The 22,742-nt window shown below is 37.6% G+C and overlaps 1 protein-coding gene and 1 long non-coding RNA gene across 6 annotated transcripts in view; one reads left to right on the forward strand and one right to left on the reverse strand.

Annotated features, from left to right (window-relative positions):
* LOC310889858 overlaps positions 1 to 22,742 on the reverse strand; it is a 33,168-nt gene that overhangs the window by 9,923 nt on the left and 503 nt on the right. Inside the window, exon 2 of the long non-coding RNA XR_014576844.1 lies at positions 9,389 to 9,503. This is a non-coding gene — a long non-coding RNA (uncharacterized lncRNA). The remainder of the gene's footprint in view (positions 1 to 9,388; positions 9,504 to 22,742) is intronic.
* Positions 21,896 to 22,742, forward strand: part of FGF10 (fibroblast growth factor 10) — a 66,819-nt gene continuing 65,972 nt past the window's right edge. Inside the window, exons 1-2 of one of the 5 annotated variants that reach the window (XM_083818034.1) lie at positions 21,896 to 22,224; positions 22,667 to 22,741. The gene's annotated coding sequence lies outside the window, so the exon portion shown is untranslated. Of the gene's footprint in view, positions 22,225 to 22,267; position 22,742 lie in introns of those variants that run through there. The other 4 variants (XM_083818036.1, XM_083818033.1, XM_083818035.1 and 1 more) reach the window with 4 other exon arrangements.

The following is a 22,742-nucleotide window of genomic DNA, read 5'->3' on the forward strand; positions in this document are numbered from 1 at the left end:
TGACATGGGTCAAAATTAGAATAAGCAAAGTAAATAAATATTTCTGTGAGAAATCAAATACTACATTAGTGTATTTTTAGATATAACATCACAATGACTTAAACAATGATCTCAAAAGTTTAGGACAGAAAGGGTAATAAGTCCTTAAAATTGCTACTGATGTCTATGGAGTTCTGGGATATTTTAAGAGTTATTCTGTTGCACTGATTAATAATAAATAGAGAACATTAGAGTGGTTTTATTTACTCAGCTTTCTCTCACATGAAACTAATCCACACATGCATTATTGATAAATAATGTGCACCTCTCCAGTTCACAGTATCTAAATTATGCAGAATTAGGAACAGCTGACAAACCAATACACATAACTGTTTATCCTAGTAGATATCACTATATTTGCTGCCAACATACTTGATGAACTGCAATTTTGAGTAAATCCTATGGAGGTGGACTTTTTCCCACAGATGCTACAATATTTGGCATTCAGGTTAAAACCATTCTCATTACTGTCGCTCAGATAAGAGATAACAGAATTAACATAAATATATACAGAAGCATAATTGAAAACAACAATACAATTTAATATTTTTGATCAGGCTAATAAAAATCAAAAGTTCTGCAGTATTTTAGAGTATATTAACTTGCAGGTTTTTCAACACTTCATTTTGCTATAGTTGTTTCATCACAATAAATTATATCCTTCTACCAATGTTCACTTCTGACTTGTTTTTATAATGCAGTTTATTTTCAGCTAGGAACTAAACACAATATTGTCAAGCAACATCTCTCAACAGTCATGAAATATTTAGCACAATATTCACCTGAGAGCATCATCTAGCACAGATTTTTCAAAGCAATAATCTTAGGTTACATTTGCATTGAGTTTCCAAGAGGAAGTATGAGTTTTCCAATGCAGATACACAAGGCCAAATTCACCTCATCAGCTCACTTAATTCATGTCTGGAATAAATTTGGGCTATTCTCCATTCAACTGTGTTCAATTAGACTTTGAATCTTCAGTTTTATTTAGATGGAAGTAATTACCTGAGAAAAGCCCTACAGAATATTCAACAGAAATATATTAGGGATGTTTCACTTAAAATGTGGCAGAACCTACACTAAATGTTCTGCCCAAATTATAATTGGAAAACTTAAGTGAAAAATTCATAGGGCCAACTATGTACTTTGTGGGGTTTGGAGCTTTTTTGATCACTGGGGCAATACAAATATGAGACAAAAGCTGAAAACCCTAAAAGCAAACCATTCTTCAAATACTGAAATCTAAATCCTATTTTATTATGCTGTCAATGAATTGCTGAGATTCTCCCTTGCTTGTTAACATGATAGCAGACAGATGAGAAGAAATAAAAAGTACTGGCCTGTGAAAGGCAAATCAAAAGGGAAGTTGAAGGGATTTCTCAAGTTACTCAGGTGAGTCTTTACGCCCCAGCCAGTGACCCAGCCAGTGGTCAGAAGGGTGCAGGTTCCATTTGGTTGCCCTGAACGCTCAGACATGGGATCCAACTGTCTGCCCAAAAAGGCTGAGAATTTGCAGTTTCTTTGTAAGCTTACTGCACAATAAACAAAAGAAGGGAATTTAATACTAACTAAACAGAGAGTGAATAGTCAATAACATTGTATAAACTTTTTCAAGTCACAAATCTTTATGCAGCAGGGACAACTTCATTACTGGATTATTTCTTATTTTTTATTTTTTTGGTCCCTCCCCTCAGTTTTCAAGTGTAAAATGTATTTTTTCAAAATGAAACCTTCACCTGTTAGCAGATAGCTGCAACAAATTCCTAACATATGTAAAAGAAAGGTAAAGCATAGATTAAATGGAAGTTAAAGTGAATGTAGGAAATGGGAGAGCACTATGACTACATAGATATTTAAATATTTTTGAGATCTGCAAAATAATCATTTTATGTCTTTCATCATGGGTGGCATAATGTTTGTAAAATAAAAGATTCCAGTTTAAAATAAATAAATAAATAAATATGTTTTTCCATTGTTGTATCTCTAATTCTTAAATTTAAAAAGGTATTTAAAGTACCCCAATCAACATTTTGAATAAAAAGTAAAATATGTTACAAGTTCTATGCTATCATAACAACTATTAAATGAGGTAGCATGTGAAAAATACAGGATAAAATGCAAACACAATGATATTTGTACAACAATTTTAAGTGCAGTCAACCAGAGTTTATAGACCTAAACCTGAATTCTCTTATGATGGAAACATTATTTTAATGTATCATGGTGTATATTTCTCAGAATGAGTTAGCTGTCAAGTTTAAGTAATACCTTACATGCCCTTTTCGTAACTTGCAGAATTAGCTTTATGAAACCCAGCTGTTCAAAGTAAAGCCTGGACTAGCAGTGCCATCTAGCATCTTTAAAAAAACTCAACAACAACAAAATCCCTGTGCACTTACAGAATTGGTAGGTTAGCATTTATTAAGACTATCAATCTTTGTAATAGATCTATGCATCAAGTTGTAACCCTCAAGTGAGCAACAGGACATGTTTTGATAATCAGTGTATTACCAAATACAACATCTGTACACATCACAAACCATCTGGACAATAAAAGTGTCAGACAAAACCGTTTAGCCTTTGAAAGAGCTGAACCAAGACTGGGGAAAAGAGGGCTGCTCTTATTCATTCAGTGTTGGGTTATTGCACATTGATAGTGTGAACCTGTGATAGAGATGGGAGTAAGGAAGGGCAAGAGGTTGTCTTCCCCAAGCAATCTAGAATATGTAGACCACTTTAGATTACCAGAAAAAATATTTGCTTGTAAGAGTAAAGAGAAACATCTGCTTCACGTGGCTTAATAAATTAACCCCCATTCTGAAACCTAGCAGACTTCTGCCCTGCACAGGGATATATTGACATGTAGCAATGCACATGAAATATATTCATTTGCTCCTCACTATATGGAGTTAAAAGGCTTAAGATTTGCAAAAGTATAACAGTGAGCAAAATTTCACCCACTTTTATTGTTTGTTGAACAGAATGAATTGCTTGGCATTGCATAAGACAAAACATGAAAACAAATACTGCCTCTCAGAGCCTACAGTATAGAAGACAGGCTCTGAAATGACAGGATGTACTGGGAAGACTTGAAACACGGTCATTAATTATCATCATTGTTAGAAGCAAGCCTTTAGAAAGAACTTGAGTGCAAACAAGGATGAGAAGACACTGTAGCACAAGGAGCTGCAGAGGAAGAAGTGAGTTGAATTATTACAAGCTTAGCCATAGCAGTCCCTTAGCACAATGGTTCAGAGACGTAGAGAAAGGCACACACCTTTCCTCCATTGCTAAGAATCGGTTCTTTGAAGAGAAATAAATATCACAGTCATGGTAATTATATTATGAATCTTTCAGTTGAAGGTCCCTGAAGAACCTTATGTTATGAAAAATTATGAATGCCTTGGTGACTTTCAAACAGATTTCATTTTCTACTGTTTTCCCCAATTTCTGTGCATTTTTATGTGGACATTTCCCAAGAAAATTTTCAATGATTACAGCTATAATTTTAAGATATAGCTTGCAAAACTCCAGATTATTCCATTCCTGAAAAAAATTATCCCCCACCTGAAAAGGTTTGATTCTCCTTTACGGAACAAGTGCCTTTTACCCATCAAGAGCCCCACTCTAGTATTACCTACTTATTACTACTGGTATTACTTAGGGTTTTGTGAGTTTTGGCTATAGCATAGCATTCAGCTGCATTAGATACAAACACTAAACACATATCTATGATATTCTCATTTTTCGTATCAGGACTTGGACCATTTTTTACTGATATCTTAATTGTCTGCTTCCCTGAAGTATTTTTTCCCTAGTATGACTAGCTACTGCCCTGTAAGAATAGTTATTTTTAAAATATATCATGTTTGCAGTACTTTCAAAGAGACCCACAGGGTTCACAGGGAACGAGAAAAGCAAACTGTCAATGCTTTAGTCTTGATAAAGTGTTCCTACAGTTGTAAAGAAATACACAAATGGCAGCATGCCGTGTGCTTTCCAGCACAATCACCCTAACTTCAGACCTACCAACAGAAAGGAACAACATGTACTTTGAAAGAGAGTCTAAAGGAAACATGAGAATGGAGACCTGGCAGATGTTTTACAGAGCCCCTTTCTGCTTTCAGTTGCTCATGTCAGGTTTTCTGGAAATGTTATGAAATGGTAACCCAGAGAATGTTTTCTTCTCAAACTCTTTTCAACTTCCCATTTAAATGTGAGTTTTCATCTTACTTTTTGTGTTTCAGTTAAGAAAGCTTCATTTTTCCTTCCTTATTTTTCATCTTTTGGGAATTCATTCTGGGAGAGTCTCTGCTTATAAACCAAAGGAGGCAAGATATACTAGTGTAGCTATTTATGCAGGTCATATGCATGTGTTCAGATGACTAATCACATCCCTGCAGAGGCTCGGTGCTCGATATGAGAGTGCTCCCATTTGTTAAGCATTGCCCATTCATGCTTAAAGTGTAAGAATGCTTCCAAAGGAAAAAATCAGCAAAAAATAAAACTCCACTCACCCACCTCAAAAAAAAAAAAAGGAAAAAACAAATCTAACTAGACTCATTCAAACTCAAACACACAACAAACCCACCAGCACAAGGCTGATTAGCTGCCTAAGGCCACCGAAACCATAGGCACAGGATGTTTTTCTAAAGGGAGGAGGGGTTAGCTTGACCTTTTAATTTATAAAGGGAAACCACACACCCAGGTGTTGCAGCTCTGCTCTGTAGGAGCAATTAGGACATAATCTGGGTTGTTTATTTTGTTGGGTTCAGAGGTCCATGCTGAAAGATCAAAAAAGACTTATAGACACTCGGTAAACTCCACGCATGTGATGTTTTTCAACTGGCTTTTGTGTTGGTACTGTTTAGTTATTTGTTTATTTGGAGAGGGGAAAAAAAGAAAAAAAAAATTCCTACTCTTTAAGTGGAAATCTCACTTGGGTTCGTCTGCTCCAATGAGGCAAATTGCCCCTTCGTGTTGAAGTTGGATTTTAAAAGTAAAGAAACTTGAAAGGAAATCTGTGTCTGTACAGTGAACAGCAGCCCTTCAGTCAAAGGTGTATCCTTAACACTGGTAACAGATACTCTGTTCTCGATGAACATGCTTTTACTGAGTAGTTTGTGACTTAGGGTATACAGTTATAACTAAATTTAGTAAAGAGACAGATTCAGTATATTTTAAACCAGTAACAGTTTACAGAGGCTAGAATAATTCTATTTGCTATTAAAAGAAATATATATATATATATTTATATATATTTTTATTTATATATATATATTTCTATAAAAGAAAGCACATAAGCCATCAAATTACAACAGGTGTTTTAAGAGACCCTTCTGGACAGCAGTAACACCATTGTCACAGCCAAAGTTGCACACTTACCCCTGCTTCTTCCCTAGAATGAGAGTCAAGCTTGCATGGTTCTTCTGACCCAGACTGTGCCAGCCTGGCAAAGGAAGTTGGGCAGTATTTCAAACAAGCAACAGAAAATGTTTCTGAGGCTGTCAGCACAAAACCAATAGTGAGAGAAATAGAATATATGGTGGTGTTCCCAACCTCTGGTACCTTGATTCTCTTCAAAGTCCTGCAGGTGCTGTCCCAGCAGTGCTTGCTTTTAGAATCATCTCAGGTTTCCTTAAAATGGTAATGCAGAGTAGATGTGCACAGTAGACCATTTGGCTGTGACCTTAATTCAAGGAGAAATCTGACTGCAGCAGCTGAAGACACCTTTTTTTTTTTTTTTTTAATAAGTCCCTCTGTGGGACAAGACGTATCATTTATTATATGAGTATGTAATATTTAGCATAGTGTAAGGTCTTGGACAATCTTCAAGCAAGAAAGAGATTCTTCCCCTCTACTTAAGTGCTTGGTAGTTGATCTGTCATCAACTACCCAGAAGAGAGTAGGAGGGTAAAAATAGACATTCTTCACAACAAATTCTTTTCCAAATCTTTCAGATTCCCTGTCAGTGCCTTTTCTGTGGCTACTGTTCTTGCAGCTAAAGGGAACCCTGGCCAACAGGATGGCAGGCCAATCATACAGTGGAAACTCTGTGAAATCTTGATGTTGGCACAAAAACATCTCAAAATTTGCCAACAGAGTTACATTACTGCAAGGACTAGCAGGCTGGGATACTGCAATCTACAAAGCCTTGCAAAGACTTGTACTCAACCTCAAATTAACACACTATTAGCCTGATCCAGAAGGCACTGATGTTACTGTAGACCATTTCCCAGCCGATGTCATAGACCTTTGGATCAAAAATTGTGAATAGGCAGGTTTGTGTGGGTAGGGCTTCCTCCAATGTGTGAATTTTGATTATGAACCTTCTGATGGCAGCAACTACCTGGGACATTTTGGGATATGGCAGTCTACCAAGGAATTGATAGAGAATGCTTTTGTTCTTGAAATACCCTATTTATTTCTAATGTTTGTGGACATTTAATCTTACATCAATAGGAAACTTAAAAAAAAGATAAACTGACTGCTTAGACTTGTCTTCATTATTCAGAATTTTCCTTTCCAAGCTTTTCACAGAAATAAAAAAAATTGAAAAAAAAAATCACAAATCTAACATCCCAAGCTTCTAGAACAACCTGTAAACCTAGACTTGTCAATTTCTCTCTCGCTAGCTTTTTTTTTTTTTTTTTTCCCTACAAAAATGAAGCATGTTTTTCTAAAGGACATAGCATATGAAAAATTTGGCACTGTAAGATCTGATTCACTGCAACATCTTCTATTCCATTCTGACTAACACAAAGACCAGTGATGTAGAAATGTCAACCCTCATTTTATATGACATTAATATTTTCCAAAGCTTTGATGCTCTGAAACAAAAATTACAACAGAATCAGTTCTGCTATCTTTGGATTTAATGAGGAAAAAATGCAGCATTCTATAAGATACACAAAACTTTTTTTTCCTTTCATCAGAGCTAAAAGATTATTTGCCATGGCACAAAAAGGAAAGAGAGAGAATATCTATTTTTGAATGCATCTGTTGATTATGATCATAAATTAAGCTGACTTTTTGTTCTTTAAAACCGATGGAAAAGTTTAAAATCTCAAAAATACAGTAAGAGCAGGAAAAAAATATGGCAGTTTCTTCAAAATTTCATCCAAAAATAAATGTCCTAAACTTAGAAACCAATTGCTTTGCTTTCATATGACTGGAATATCTTTCCATTGCTTCAGTTTTGATTTTTTGGGGGTACGGCTATTGTACTGATTTGTGAATTTCTAGTCCATAAGCCTGTGGATGTCATACCTGGGGCTTGTTCCTCATCACATTACTGATTCCACATTACTGTTGGAGGCTTCTAGAAAGTTCTTTTAGCCACCAGTTATTGGACTAGCTGCAAGAACTGTGTGGAAAATAGATACATGAAAAAGGAGCTTTTGGTACCCTGCGTTAGAAAGCAAGTTAGATCTGATAGCCATTAGAGTTATTCTTAGCCCTAATATTTATGAAATAAAATAAAATAAAATAAAATAAAATAATAAAATAAAATAAAATAAAATAAAATAAAATAAAATAAAATAAAATAAAATAAATAAACATAAAATAAAATAAAATAAAATAAAATAAAATAAAATAAAATAAAATAAAATAAAATAAAATCTAATCTTTATTGATTACAGATGTAAATTTTAATCCATATTTTAAAGAAATCCCAGCATATTCAAAGTTACAGATCTACAAAACTGGCAGTAATTTAAAAGGAAAGGCAAGATGTAACTGAGAAATAGAGAAGCAAATTCAATGGTTTATTTCTTAAAATTTTAAACTACATCAGATGAGCAAATTAACAAATGAACAAATAGCTGATGAGCATAACCTTATTTTGTCAGCTATTTTACAATTCAAAGTTAATGGACACTATGTGGGAAAGAGCTTGATGCATGTCTATGCCAGAGTACCAGATGAGTAATCTGGAAATTTGGCTCTTACCCCTGCTACTGGACTTCCAGATAGCCTTTGGCAAGTCATTTCCATAGCTTGTACCTCTATTTCCTGGTATGTAACATGGATTTTCACTGAGATCTCCATTTTGAGATCTCTTGATAATGCTCTCATAGTTCACTTGTATTGTTTTCATATTTTCCTGTGATTTTATCCTTTCTGAAAGCAAAATGTAGTCTGGGCATGTGGGATATAATTTATCCTACAGCACTACCCTCGAGGAAATAATATTAACCCACAGCTATTTGAGGAACCTAAAATGGGATGTAAGACAGGCTTATGCATCTAATTCTGAACTTTCAAAAACCTTTGCTCAAAGATTGTTTAAAGTTCATAGGTGTCTCAGGCATCAAAAAAGCCAGAAATCAACTTCTAGTGTGTATAAAAGCACCTGAGCACCTAAAATTAAACAGGACCACGCAACTCAGCACACCAGTGTATGTACACTCACTCACATATCACAGAGCAGAGTGAGCACATGTCATGCTGGAATCCTGAAACTAAATCTCCTTATCTCAGTGAGAGATTCAATTCAGTGAGTGTTAACAACTGTACCTGTGAAAAGAGAGACTTAAATTTCGGTGCCTGCTTGAACTGCTGCTTATTTATGTTGCATTAAACAGTCATAAAACATAAACAGACCATGGAGCAGCAACTGAAACCCAGATCTTTATTTTAAAAACAATGTTTTAACACTGAGTTACAGTGTTAGAATTGGTGTTTTTTCTGGACAACAGTCCATGCAAAGTGGAATAGCAATATTATAATCAAGTAAGAAGAAAATGTCATTATTTTGACTAACATGGCTCATGCACTTTAATGGATTGAGATTTGAATCTAAATCTTCTTCAGGCGGAAGTATTAGAACTGAAAAGTCCCATCATGTTAGTAATAACCTGGGGTTGAAAGATCACTGCTTGTCACTTCACCTCTGTTTCACGGTTCTGATTCCTACTTCATTTGACTGAAGATTTACCTGAAGTGTCTATAAATTCAAAGAAGAAAATGACTTCCTTTGGTGCAGAAACAACACCTAAATCTTCAACAGAGTGATTAACAAATCAGAATGGTTTCTCTTAGGTATATAGACAACAATGCATGTGCAAGATGCTATACCTTCTTCACTAGCAGTGAAGCATGCGGTACTTATGGAACGTGATGACAAACACTACAATGCCAAAATCCTTCATCATGATCAGATTATCATAGTAGCTAGCATAGTTGCACAGAAACAGGCAGGAGCTCACATGTAGAAATGACCATGTCTACAGTCACTCTGGAATTTCTGGAAGCTCTGACAGTGATTCAGTTCTGATTCCAACTTTATAACATGCTTTTTCTAATAGAAATATATGGGAAGAATGTTTAGATATCTTGCACTTACCAGTAAGAAATGACAGTCTGATAGTCACATAAATGCATAATCAGGTACTATTCTGACATGAGTAAAACATTGTCTCTGTTCAGGTCTATATTCAGGTCCTTCTAGTTCAGGTCAGCTAAAAAATAAAATAATAATATTGTTAATAATAATAATAATAAAACTACTACAATATTTGTTACAGCTAATTTCAAGAACATTGCAAAATCCATTTGTGAAACAGGGGATGTGTGCGTGTGTGTGTATGCACACACATTTCTGAAGAGGCTGATTCAGTCAGGATCTGTAGCAGCATAAATTACAACTTCCTGAGTTTTTATTACTGAGTTATTTGTTTGAATGCCAACTATCTGAGGATATGACTCTTGATATAATTCCCTGATTTTCATAACTTTTATCTATACAGAAAATACCACAAAGGCTGACTCAATAAAAGACAAAGACAAGACTACTTGAAACTGATAGAGTACTTATCTTTTTGACACAATTTTAAAGCTAGCAGGAGCTCTAAGAGTAAGCAAGCTGAAGAATTGGTCTAGGACCTGGATTTTAACTTAGCCTTGGGGAAGGGTGACAGATAAACATCATTATGACAGAAGAAGCCCTTGTGAGTCAGATAGCCTCTCTGACTTTCTCCCTTTCTGTTACAGTTGATAATATCACCAGCAAAATATCCCTTCCTCTAACTCAGCACCAGCAGAGTAAGAGGACCTTAGTCTACCCATTCTCTGTTACCAGCATCCCCAGCTAAATACTTTATTGAGCCAAGCACACCTCTTACTTACTGCTGTCAAAGCAGACCAATGTCCAAGTCACTAGAAAAGGGGTAGCTGAAGAACTCCTCTTTTTCTCAGCTGCAAAGATGCATTCTTCAGACTAATTGGTTACAAATGTTCACTTAACAAACAAAGTTATTCATATGTTACAGTAATGCAATAGTGAGTCTTGAAGACCTTAAATGTTGTTCACTTGTCTTCCTAAATCAAAATCACACAGCAATTATTATAAGGAGAGGAAAAAAAAAAAAAAAAAAAAAAAGCAGTCCTTAAATGAAATGTCATTTTTAATATACATGAAATTTTTATCCCAGAATGTAATGATTTTTGTTTGTTTTTTGTTGGTTTGTTTGTTTGTTTTACCAGAGAGCAAAACCTCTGTATGAATGAGTAGTATAGCTACAAAAAATAAAAAATAAATTTAAAAAAAATTCAAGGATTGGAAATTACATTAGAAGCCTTTTTCTGCTATGCTCTTGATTTTTTCACTCAGTTGTGATCAAGCACTCATACTGTCTGACAGGTATTCATGCACTATATAAAAAAAGCTGCTACGTCAAGATCCTGGTGGATGTGCACACATAACACGTACTACATTGCAAAATCTATAGGCAGGATGAAAAAAAATGCAGGATGAAGGAGCATTAATTACTGTCTTCCTCAGTCTTCACTGGGAATTTCCAGGGAATTTCTAGAATTGCCACGCCCTGATATATTTTCTGCAATTTGGTCAGCGCAGGAAAACCACATAGAATCTGTTGAAGTCAGCTGCCCAGAATCAACTGAAATTTGAGTCCTGTTTATTCTCTAAGTTTTGCAGAATTAGAGTTTTAGAGAGAAAGGATCCTCATAAAAAAGAAATGGAAAATAAATTATTGTGAAAGGATGAGAGCTTGCCCTGTTCTTGCTTATGCTGTAGTTTCACAGATGTCACTTAGTAATGCAACTATTTTGTTAAGCTTTAAACAAGAGTTATTTGGCTACTTCAAAATCGTGAAAACTATAGAAAAGGAATTTAATGATCATCTAAATTGACCCCTGCACTAGACCTGGTCCACCTAGAAAAACCTATCTAGAATCTTTGTTACTTGCTTTTAAATCTTCCCATGAAAAATATCATATAACCTACCAGTTCTTTGTAATGCGCATCAAAAGTAACAAACGTGTCATAAAAATTATCGTCTCCTGGGAGGATAAATAACAGTTACTTTAGTACAATTCTTTCAAGTTATGAAAATGTTAGTATCTTTCAGACTTGAAAATGTGCCATGCAAAAGTTGTCTTCTCACACTTTGGGTTGTTTTTAATCCCTCAAAAATCTTTATAATCTCACTCCTGATACCCAAAATTCTAGAAGAGAAATCCCACACCTAAGCTGGCTGAAAGTCTTAGTAAGCAAAGCTGAAAAACCCTGCCTTAAGAGTACTTAAACACACACTTAGTTTTAAGTATATATATGATCATCTTGAAATTTATTGAAATATTCAAATGATTAAACACCTGCTTAAGAAATTGGCTGGTTGGCTGGCAAAGGGCTCAAAGTTTTTCAGGGCCAAGTCCAGTTTTCTTTGAAGACCTGATAGATTAAGAGCATCTTATTTATGGACAGTGCTTTCTATGTAATTTTACTAGGCAGAACACATTATGATTTGGTGAATGGACTTGCATTTGTTCCCCTCACATTCTTAGCCTCAGTAATTATCTCTTCATAGTAATGACATGCACATTGCTCCTGTTGAAGAAGACAACATTTTTACATATTAACTGACATTGATTGATCTGATTTTCCCAGAAATCCAGGATGAGCACAGTCATTCTCAGTGCCAGGACACTCCCTACCCCCAAACCTTCATTTTTCAGAAAGATCTACACTTATCAGCCATCAGTCAATAAACTGGGGAGAGGACGTCCAAACCATCATTCATCCACTTCTCTGCAGATGCTCGATGTTGTGAATAGGATAGGCTGTTTTCAGGGTCCACCATACTGTGCATATCTGACCAGATCTCAGATATACTAAATGGACAATTCTGCATTCTGTGGGAGGTACGGCTTCTCTCTAGCTCCCATTTGAGGATACTAAGCAATTGCAAGAGAAATGGAATGGAAAGGTAATCTTCCTGAAGACCAGTAGGGAACAGTGTACAGTGGAGCAGCAAAGCAGGTCACAGTTTTAGACTGATGGAAGAGGACATTTTACTGCAAATTGCTGAGATAAAAAGACATTTATTCCCCTCACCCCTACACCCACAGCTGAAAAAGTAATCCTTTTCCTTTTGGCTGTGAGAGAAGAAAGATCTGACTTGTGGTGGTTTATCTGAGGATGTCATTTGTTGACAAATTTAAATGCATGTCCATAGGGAACCAAGACCAAAAAGACTGTTTAGTAATGAAATTGTATGGTCTAAGTAATACGTTATTTGTAAATGCTTTTCGATTTTTACTGAGTTATCACTATTGAGATGCCATGAATCTAACTAGCCTAAACTCATGCCCAGAGCTTTTTGTTAAGAATATTTTTTGACTCTTCAATAATTTACTAACTAATAAAATTGTTAATTAATTGAATAGTTTGTCTGCCTTTAGGTGTACATCTGACACAAGTACCGATAGGTCACGCTAACATGAAGCAAGCTGAAGAAAAGTTCACCACAGTTTTGTTAAATCATTTGTACAACAGATTCATAAAACTTTAGAAGGCATTAAAAGAACCAGTGTTGAATATCTCAAAAATTAAACATGTAATTTTATATCTGCATAATCTGTGGAAATCGTATATTTCCACAAATATTTTATGTATGTTTATCTGTTCAGCCTTTCCGTATGCTCTCCTGAGCTTTTTCTATTACATAGTACTTTTCCACGGAAGAGAGTCAACATTTGCTAGAGTTAAGTAACTTGCTCTTTTCTGTTTATATTTCTATTATTCGGACACACAATAAAGGTTCCAAGATGATATTCTTTTCCCAGTAATCTCATGAATAGGGTAACTCGGTGATTCAGGGCTCGAAGGATTACCCAAAGCAAGGCAGCATCACAAGCACAGTAGAAGAGCAAGAAAGGGAGTGCCTCTCCTTTTTTGGCCTCCCCTCTTCATTCTTTGGCTGCAAGATGCCCTTCTATGCTTTTGAAAGCTGTTCAGAATAAGCGTATACCATATACACAGGCTTCTGCTGCTTGTTATAATCAGTGACATCTCTTGGTTTGGCAGATTCCAGCCTTTTTTTAGGGGCTTGTATTCCTGAGCTGCACTGAAAAAAAAATGCAGCAGGTTTTTTGTTTGTTTGTTTGTTTGTTTGTTTTAATATTTAGAAATATACAAGGAGGGTATTTTACCAGATACTGGCATACAAAAAAATGTGTAATTTTCAAAGTTCTTTACTTTTAACTACATGTACAGCACATGAAATGTGATGCCATTTTTTGAGAATCTGACTTTTAGGAGCTAATTATTATCATCAGTGACTGTCAGCTTGGCTAAAATCTGAAATAATTTGGATTTGTGTGGCCATTTGTTACCCACATGTCATAAAGAAAAATAATTTCTTTAAGCTTGGCAGAATGGATGACTGCTCTTCAGAGTTGCTTAAAACTTTAACATGCTGTAAACATTTTAAATAATGCTAGAAAGAAGATACCATATTGTTTTCCTTCGTCTCTGTGTTTTGATCCTCATAAAAAGCTAAACAATCTACTAATAAATATAGATCTAATTAAGCTGAATTTCCAAAACCATAATCAGCTATTGAAGAGTACTTTCTAACAGAAGAAAATCATCCTTAAAAAGATCACAACTCTGGAATATGCTACCTTTGAGGGACTTGTTTTTTAATAGAGAAAGCAGCAGTGAAGCCCGTCTGTTCTTTCTGAACTCCAGGACTAAATAATAAGACTGCACACAGCTGAGAAATTATACCTTAGTCACGGTGTTCTTAGTAATGACATTAAGGGTACTAGGATACCCTAAGCTATGGCATGCTTTGGAAAAAAAATCCCACAGCCTTCAACTGACTCAATTTAAATTTATTTATTTTCTTCATGGTATCTTCAGTGACACTCATTTGTCTGATAAATATGTGAAAGAGGTATGGTTAAAGTCTTTGGAAAAGTGGTATCCAACCCTGCACGGATGGGATGTGCCCCAGTAAGCCACATTATGTCAGGTATCTTCCAGGTTATAGCACACATAGGAAGGCTGACAGGTGCCCAGCCTAGTTGGTGGTGTCTCCAGTGCTGCCCGCTCAGCCAGAGGGGAATCAGGAGCTGTCCGTTGCTTTCCAGACCCCCTGAGCACTGCCCAGCTAGTGGAGGGCTTGCTTCCATCACCCTTCCTCACGCTGAGAGGTGCTTACTCACAGAAGTAATTCCAGTGACTGCTACAAATTAACTGACAAAGAAGAGGCAATGTGTGAGCTCCCCCTGCAATGTGTGAGCTATTAACTAGCTCAGAGGGAGCCCAGCTGGCTACCCTGGTTGCCTGTGGTGAGGCAAGCATGTTCAGCTGTTGGGCTGATGTTCCTAGCTGTCAGCTCTGTTTCAAATAGCTCCACAAGTAATGCCTAGAAGTGACTTCTTCACTCCCTTCCAGTAGCAGTGAAGAAGGATGGAGCCTAGCAGAGCTGCAGATTTTTGATTTGGCTTTGTTGTCTGTGTAAAAGGGATCTAGGTTAGATCCAGAAAGAGTACTGATAGTTAGCACCTCTCAGGATACACAATTCTGTTTAAAAAAAAAAAAGTATAACTTTTTTCATTTTATCTCAGTTACATCCCATATAAACACCTGTTCCAGTAAATTAAGAAATACAATACAAAGACATGAAGGTGGTTTTACACATATAAGTACAAAATTGTCCATTTTTCTGGAAAGCTTCCTCCAAGGAACAGGAGCTTTAATATCATAAATAAGCCAACACCTTGTTTCAGTTGAAGATTTGGATATTGTGAAGCAGTAGTGAAATATTTACAGTGTATCTTTGGAAGTTGTATAAACAGCTAGAATAACCAGGGTGGAGGGATAAATTCACCAGTATCCCACTTTTATCCACATAAAAGGTCAGCTTGTCTTTTCCAAGTATTAACACTGCACACAAGTTCATTTCAAATAATAATTTTGATTCAAGTCTAGGCACACCAAATCAGCTGAGGTCTGAAAACAGTGTGAGAGACTGCTATCAGGAAAAGGGTAAAATCACACAGAGATTTGGTGACTAAATGTGGTAGCAATATCAATTACAAGGAAAACCCATGGGTGTATTGGCTTATGTGTAGAGAGTGACTATCAGAAGGCACAAAGTACTTCCTCAGCCATCATTGGTTTTCCAATGGAAAATTTAGCCTTAGATGAGACGGGGGGGGGGGGGGGGGGGGGAGAATAGGAAGGAAGGAAGGAAGGAAGGAAGGAGGGAAGGAAAGGGGGAGGGAAGGGGGGAAGGAAGGGGGGAAGGAAGGGGAGAGAGAGGGAGGGAGAGAGAGAGAATTCTGCAGACCTCACTGGCATTTGCCCCTTCCTGGCAGTTTCTTATGGTTTTGTTCTCAGTTGGTCGTATTGATGGACAATATTTAAGTGGCCTGTATTCTTGGTAGTTCTGTATGAAATTAGAAGGAAAAACAAATCCTTTCCTTGAAAATATTGCCTTTTTAATTTTTTTTCTTTTGCAAAGTAAAACTGGCTGCCAGCAGACCATTACTAAACACAGTCAGTTTCTAACCCATGCACATAGCTACTACTGTAGCTCAATGTCTGGGATCTCTAGTCTCCTCTAGATGACCTCTGTAGAATGCATGTTTTTACTTTTTTCTTTTTTAAGCTGTATTTATCAAACACAAATCACACAGATATTTTCAACCATCAAACATACATTATTTACAGATCTCTTTATAATATATTTGCCAGGCATAGCATAACTATAAACATACTCCAAGAGAATAGCCATAATTAACATTTTAAGAAGAATAAACAATTTTCTTAATCGTCTGCTTGAAGTGCATCATTCAGACAGCTTTTCCAATACATTCATGAGTGAAAAACACATCTTACTAATCTAAGTAATGAGGTAAATCACAATGACCAAATTATGCTCGTCCCATAATTCATACATCTGTTCAGAAGAATATGACCCATGCAGTCCTAAGAGTTGCCATATTTTGATTCTGTGTTAAAACATGAGACAGTATGTGCTAGATGATCATTACCTATTGCCAGTGGCAGTGCTAGCCCAGCCAACCCTTTGTGCTTCTACCAGACCTCTGAGTGTAAGCACCATCCTGAGGACTATTAACAGCGTGGGCAAGGCGCTTGACCGTTCTCAGCAGTGATTCTGTATGCTCAGGGGGAACCAGGTTTGCCTGAGCTAAATTCTGTTTATCTCAGGTTCTTTTTGCATTTGTTTACTGTTATGTCTGACCTAGAAATGCAAATGGTTTTGAAATAAAAAATAAATGCTGACATGTCCGTTTTATTAACCTCTGCATAAACTCTGCTGGAGTTCTTTCCAGTTTTGGATGCTTAACTTGAAAGGAATGTGCACAAAGGAGCTCAGCCATGTATTCCACACACTACAAAATCCCACTACAGGCAGCTAAAATAGTATGCTGTCTTTGGATGTGTTATTCCAGTTTCATACGGCATATGGATGAGGCTTATGGCATAGGGTTGTCCCAATTTTCAAGAAGGGTAAGAAAGAAGACCCTAGCAATTACAGGCCTGTCAGTCTCACGTCAGTGCCTGGTAAAATTATGGAGAGGATGATTCTTGAAGTTATTGAGGCGCACCTGGGGGACAATGCAGTCATTGGTCCCAGCCAACATGGGTTCATGAGGGGTAGGTCCTTCCTAACAAATTTGATTTCCTTTTATGATAAGATCACCCATCTAGTTGACCAAGGGACACCAGCTGATGTGATCTTTTTGGACTTCAGCTAGGCTTTTGACATGGTTTCCCATAGGATCCTACTGGACAAAATGTCCAGCACACAACTTAACAAAACCATCATACGATGGGTGAGCAATTGGCTGACGGGCAGGGCTCAAAGGGTTGTGGTAAATGGGGCCACATCTGGCTGGCAGATGGTCACTAGTGGGGTCCCTCAAGGCTCCATTTTAGGGCCAGTCCTCTTCAATGTTTTTACACATGATTTGGATGTAGGACTAGAAAATTTTTGAGCAAATTTGCCGATGACACCAAACTTGGAGGAGTTGTGGACTCGGATGAGGGTGGAAAGGCCTTGCAGAGAGATCTGGACAGATTGGAGAGCTGGGTGATCACCAACCACATGAAGTTTAACAAAGGCAAGTGCCGGGTCCTGCACCTGGGACAGGGCAACCCTGACTATACGTACAGACTGGGCAATGAGACGCTGGAGAGCAGCCCCGCAGAGAGGGATCTGGGGGTTGTGGTTGACAGCAAGTTGAATAGGAGCCAGCAGTGTGCCCTGGCAGCCAGGGAGGCCAACCATATCATGGGATGCATCAAGCACGGCATCATTAGTCGGTCGAGGGAGGTGATTGTCCTGCTGTACTCTGCGCTGGTCCGGCCTCACCTCAAGTACTGTGTGCAGTTCTGGGCACCACAGTACAAAAAGGACATTAAACTGTTGGAGAGTGTCCAGAGGAGGGCAACGAAGATGGTGAAGGGCCTAGAGGGGAAGACATATGAGGAGCAGCTGAGGGCACTGGGCCTGTTCAGCCTGGAGAAGAGGAGGCTGAGGGGGGACCTCATCACGGTCTACAACTTCCTTGCAAAAGGGAGTGGAGAGGCAGGTGACCTATTCACTGTAAACACCAGTGCTAGGACCCACAGGAATGGTGTTAAGCTGAGGCGGGGGAAGTTTAGGCTGGACATCAGGAAGAGGTTCTTCACTGAGAGGGTAGTCGCACACTGGAACAGGCTTCCCAGGGACGTAGTCACTGCACCAACCCTGTCTGAATTTAAAAAGTGATTGGACTGTGCACTTAGTCACATGGTCTAAACTTTGGGCAGACCTTTGCATGCCAAGAGTTGGACTAGATGATCCTTATGGGTCCCTTCCAACTCAGGATATTCTATGATTCTATATGGCATACACCTCCTTCAGTCTTTCTCTTTGACAACTTAAGGGCTTATTTTATACCTTGTTCTATATGTAAAATTAGAATAATATTAGTATTTGGATACTTCTTAAATGGCATGGAGGTAAGCTATGAGGTGAAAAAGGAAGACAAATATAATAATGATGATTTTGCAGATTTCTCAGAAGAAAACTACTACAACGATGATTTCCTTCAAGCTTCATGACATAGTTACCTTCAAGCTTTAAGGCACAGTTAATTCAGATGAAATGCTATGGCCTTTAATCTCTGCTGTTGCTGGCCACAAACTCTTTACCCAATATAAAGATTTCATCAAACAGCATTGCAACCTGAATCAAATGTCTTGTCTCATTGCTGGCTGGCAACTGTGGACTTTATGTGCTACTGCCTTTTCTTCACAACTGCGATTAGCATTTCACAATACAGCCAAGTTCAGCAGTTAGTCATATAGATGGAGGCATCTGAACCATCACTGTCATTTGGCATTCCTTGCCTCATTTCCAACAGGACTGTCTCTCTGTCGGTCATGTTCCTAGCCCAGATCTCTCTCAATGAAAACATTGGCAAATTTCCCAACACCTCGAATAAGAAAAGAACCGGGTCCCATGACCAGAAGATGCATGTGCATCTCTCATCACACTGTAAGCAGCAAATGGTCATGATTGCTATCTAACAGCCCAACCTAAGGGGCTGGTGATATCTGAGAGTGAGTTGATTATATTAACACTCAAAGGCATACACAGAACTTATTTACAACACCAGAAAAGATAAAGACTTGCCTAAGGGAAATCATACAAGGCAAAATCTATTCCAGCTACCTTAAAATACTCCTTCTTGGATTCAAGTCAATTACTTACCACAGGAAAGAAAAACAACAAAATCCCCCCTTGCTGATCAAAAAGCAAAAACATGACATAAGCAATTGCTACAAGTTTCAAAAAAATATTGTGTTGAGACTATTTTTCATTAAAATTTACCTGTGCAATTCATTTCCCTGAACATTCCTTGGCAAGAAAAAAGCCCAAAAGGAAAATACTTAAACCACAGTTTCTACTTTTTTCACATTTTTTTTAGAAAGGTGTTTTCTTTATTTCATTCCCAGTGAGTCAAAATTATTCAGCATTTCTAAAATTGCAGAAAAGGACTTTTCACCAAATCTTAGAGAGTAGAAGTCAAAACAGAAGCACTATTTTAGAAGCAGCAGGTACCATTTCTAGTCTAGGACACAGACTGAAGGTAGCTGCTTTTCAAACTTAGCAATGGAACAATTAATAAAGGAACCCATTAAGGTCTGATTGTTGCTGCTAAAAAGGAAGGTTGAATTTCAGTCCTTTGAAGTAACTGGAATGATTCAGGCCTCATTACAGAGATATAATCTACATTCATACATTTATGTTAGTGATTCAAATCTATTGGGACAGATTGAATTCCGTTAAATAGTGCATCTTTCCTGTGGAACTTTTCTCAGGCTTTCTCAGGCTAACCTAAGAGGTGACCTAACAATACAAAGTAGTGGGGTATTTAGGGATTCAACTGTGCTGTAAAAGAAAGGGTATACAGAAAGTAGAAAAAAAAAGAATGAGACATAATCTAAAAAGCTATGTCAGCTTTTCATTTGGACTCCGTTTTGTAAATGCCCTCCCTGTCATCACACAGGATAGAAACGCATTCCCTATGCATTGAAGTACTTTTAAGTACTGCTCTGAATATTGCACTTACCAGAAGCAAATCTAATATGAAATTCTGGACACGTAACTTTTGTATTTAACCATAAGATCTTAAAATCGCTATACAACCCACCACAAGCTAGAAATAGGTCTAAGCAGACCTCTTCTTGAGAGGAATAAATTCAAGATAGTACCTGTTTTCAGAGGAGTAGGGGTTAAATATGTCTGTTTGACCTTGCTATTTTCTCTTGCCACCAGAGATCCTAAAATGCCAATTCATTGCATTTTTCGGCTTTTGACAGAAGAAGAACAAAAATTAAAGGTTTCTTCAAATGTATAATTTTAAGACATTATGGTGTTTATTTATTTTTTAATCTGCTGGAATGAAAAGCACTTCAGTTTTAGAGATAATATATTGTATTCATGACCTGGACAGCAAGTGAACATTGACAGTAGCTTTGCAAACATACACATAAGCTGTCAGGCATTCACCAAGGAGTAGGCTTTTGCTTTTCATTTTGTTTTTATTTCTTTTTTTATTAGTTGCTACAAAAGAAAAGCCTAAGTCAGATTCACCAAAAATTTTCTGCAATGCTCTGCACTCAGTGCAAATACGTGCAGAATAAATACTCTGAAGTACCATAAACAACATCATAAAACATATTGATTCTAACATTAAATGGTTTCATTTTTAAGGCTGTTTAAATGTCACTCCCAGAAGCTGAGAACATAAATTTAAGAGCTAACTCTCTCCAGAATAAACACCATAATTGGAGAAAATCATTTCTAATTTCTGTTGTGAAGTTAACAATATATTTAACATCCTAATCTAATGAATCAGTCTAATTTTAGAACTATTTGTTCTTTTCTGGATTTTCTGTTGTTTAAATTAAGACTGACTCCAAATGCCACATGTAATTGCACAGGCGGTTTTCCATTGCATTCCACTGATCTGCATTATTAAACTGCCTCTATTTCAAAAAAGTTCTGGTTTTACATATTGAGTAACTCCCTGTGTTTCTGCACCGGTTCACTTCTCCGCTGCTCTGTCCTCTTAGCGAATGTTCCACCTACTTGCATTCCAAAACATTTATTTTACAATACTGAATAATGAACCAACATTCAACATCTAGCATGCTCGCCCATATCCTGTCAGTTCCTGATCCCTTGTTATGGTGTTAAAAGATAGTACATCATATGGAAGATGCCTGTTAATTACTGGGAAAGTTGACAGTTCGGTGACGGGATAGAAATATGAATCTGTCATAACATTCAGTATGTGAAATGACAAATCCATTAGGAGAGACAGAATCAAAGGAAAAACCAACAACATATGCCCCTCCAGAAAAATAATAGCTTGAAAAATCAGTTTAAAATAGCCTTGAAAATGGAAAATGTGTTTCTTTCTGGCAAAGAAAACTGCATTGGTTAATTAAAAAAAAAAAAAAAAAAAAGACAGCAAAACATTCAGACAGATTTTATGGGGAAACCTTTGCAATCCCAATAAAGCCCCTTTTGCTTTGAAGTCAGACGCGTGATTCGGTAAATGACTCATGTTAGCAATTAGAAAATGGTCATTTAGGGCCCCAATTTCTTTTGAGACAAGGAGGGTGAGGGTGGGGAAAGAGACACAATAAATCTTGAGAGGCTTAAAAGGAAGAGCAGGCTAAAGTGTGAACTTTTTATTTCAGCAACGGAAGCGAGAAATCAGTGATTCATTAAAGGAGGGAGAAAGACCTCCATGGAAGCTGGCAAAGAAGAAGGAAAAGGAGCTAATTATGTCTCTTCCCTTTTTACTCTCTCCGACCAGCATATAATCTGCTTTTCCAGGGTCTGCCTGTAGTATATACTTCTTTCCAGCCCCTCCACCAACCCCTCCTCCAGCAGGGGGGAGGGGGAGATCTAGCAGGCAACAAGCTCCAGGTGGCTTTCTCAAGCACTTCACTGCCAAAAAAATAAAATAAAATCCTTCGCTAGAAAACAATTTTTTTTTTTCCCTTGGAAGGGGGGGCGAGGGGGGAAGGTAGCCTCCCTGGAGGGGATTGGTTCAGCCTGTAAGACAGGGAAATTAGTAAGGCATGAGTCTCCAAGCCATGCTGGTGGCCAGCACTCCGAGGAGAAGAACGCTTTAGGAGCAATTAGCAGCGAGCTGAAGGCGGCGGCGGCTGCTGCTGCCGCTGCCGCCCGGAGGAAGCCAGGGCAGCTCCTGAGGCTCCCTTCACAGCAGGCACTGCTCGCTCCAACTGCAAAAGGGTTTCAGATGTCCCACCGCTGCTTGACCCCCTGCAAATAAGGGTTGACCACCAGAGGCACATCCCACCTCTGACTTGTAATCGCTGACATTTAGGCTACAGCTTCCAACCTGTTTACAACCAAAGGGGGAGGGAAGGGAAGGGAAAAGGAAAGGGAAAGGAACGGAAGGGGGGGGGAGACAAGTTGGGATTTTTCCCTCTCTTTCTTTCTTTCTCTCTCTCTTTGGATTTTTTTATTTTTTTATTTTTTTTTAATACTGTTCTGGAGAATTCAAAGCAAAACAAAGAAACTGCCTCCTCTGGGGTTGTCAGTGAGAAAGGACGAGTTGTGCAACTGGTTTGGGATTTGCAAAAAGGCAAGGGGGTGGGGATCAGAAGAAGGTGCAAAGCCACAAAGTGTGAGTGCGAGTGTGTGTGTAAAGGGGTGTGTGTGAAAAATCCCTTCCAGCTCCCCTTTCCGCTGGTTATTACTTATTTTTGTTGTTGTTGTTGTTCACTTTGCTGTCATCTATTTTTCAGACCTTTCTGCATCTAAGATGGTGAAGAAAGGAGTGAGGAAGAGAACAAAATAACTACTGGGAAGTCTCAAACCAGG

The sequence above is a fragment of the Anser anser genome (genome assembly GCF_964211835.1).
Source record: "Anser anser genome assembly, chromosome: Z".
NCBI classification, from domain to species: Eukaryota; Metazoa; Chordata; class Aves; order Anseriformes; family Anatidae; genus Anser; species Anser anser.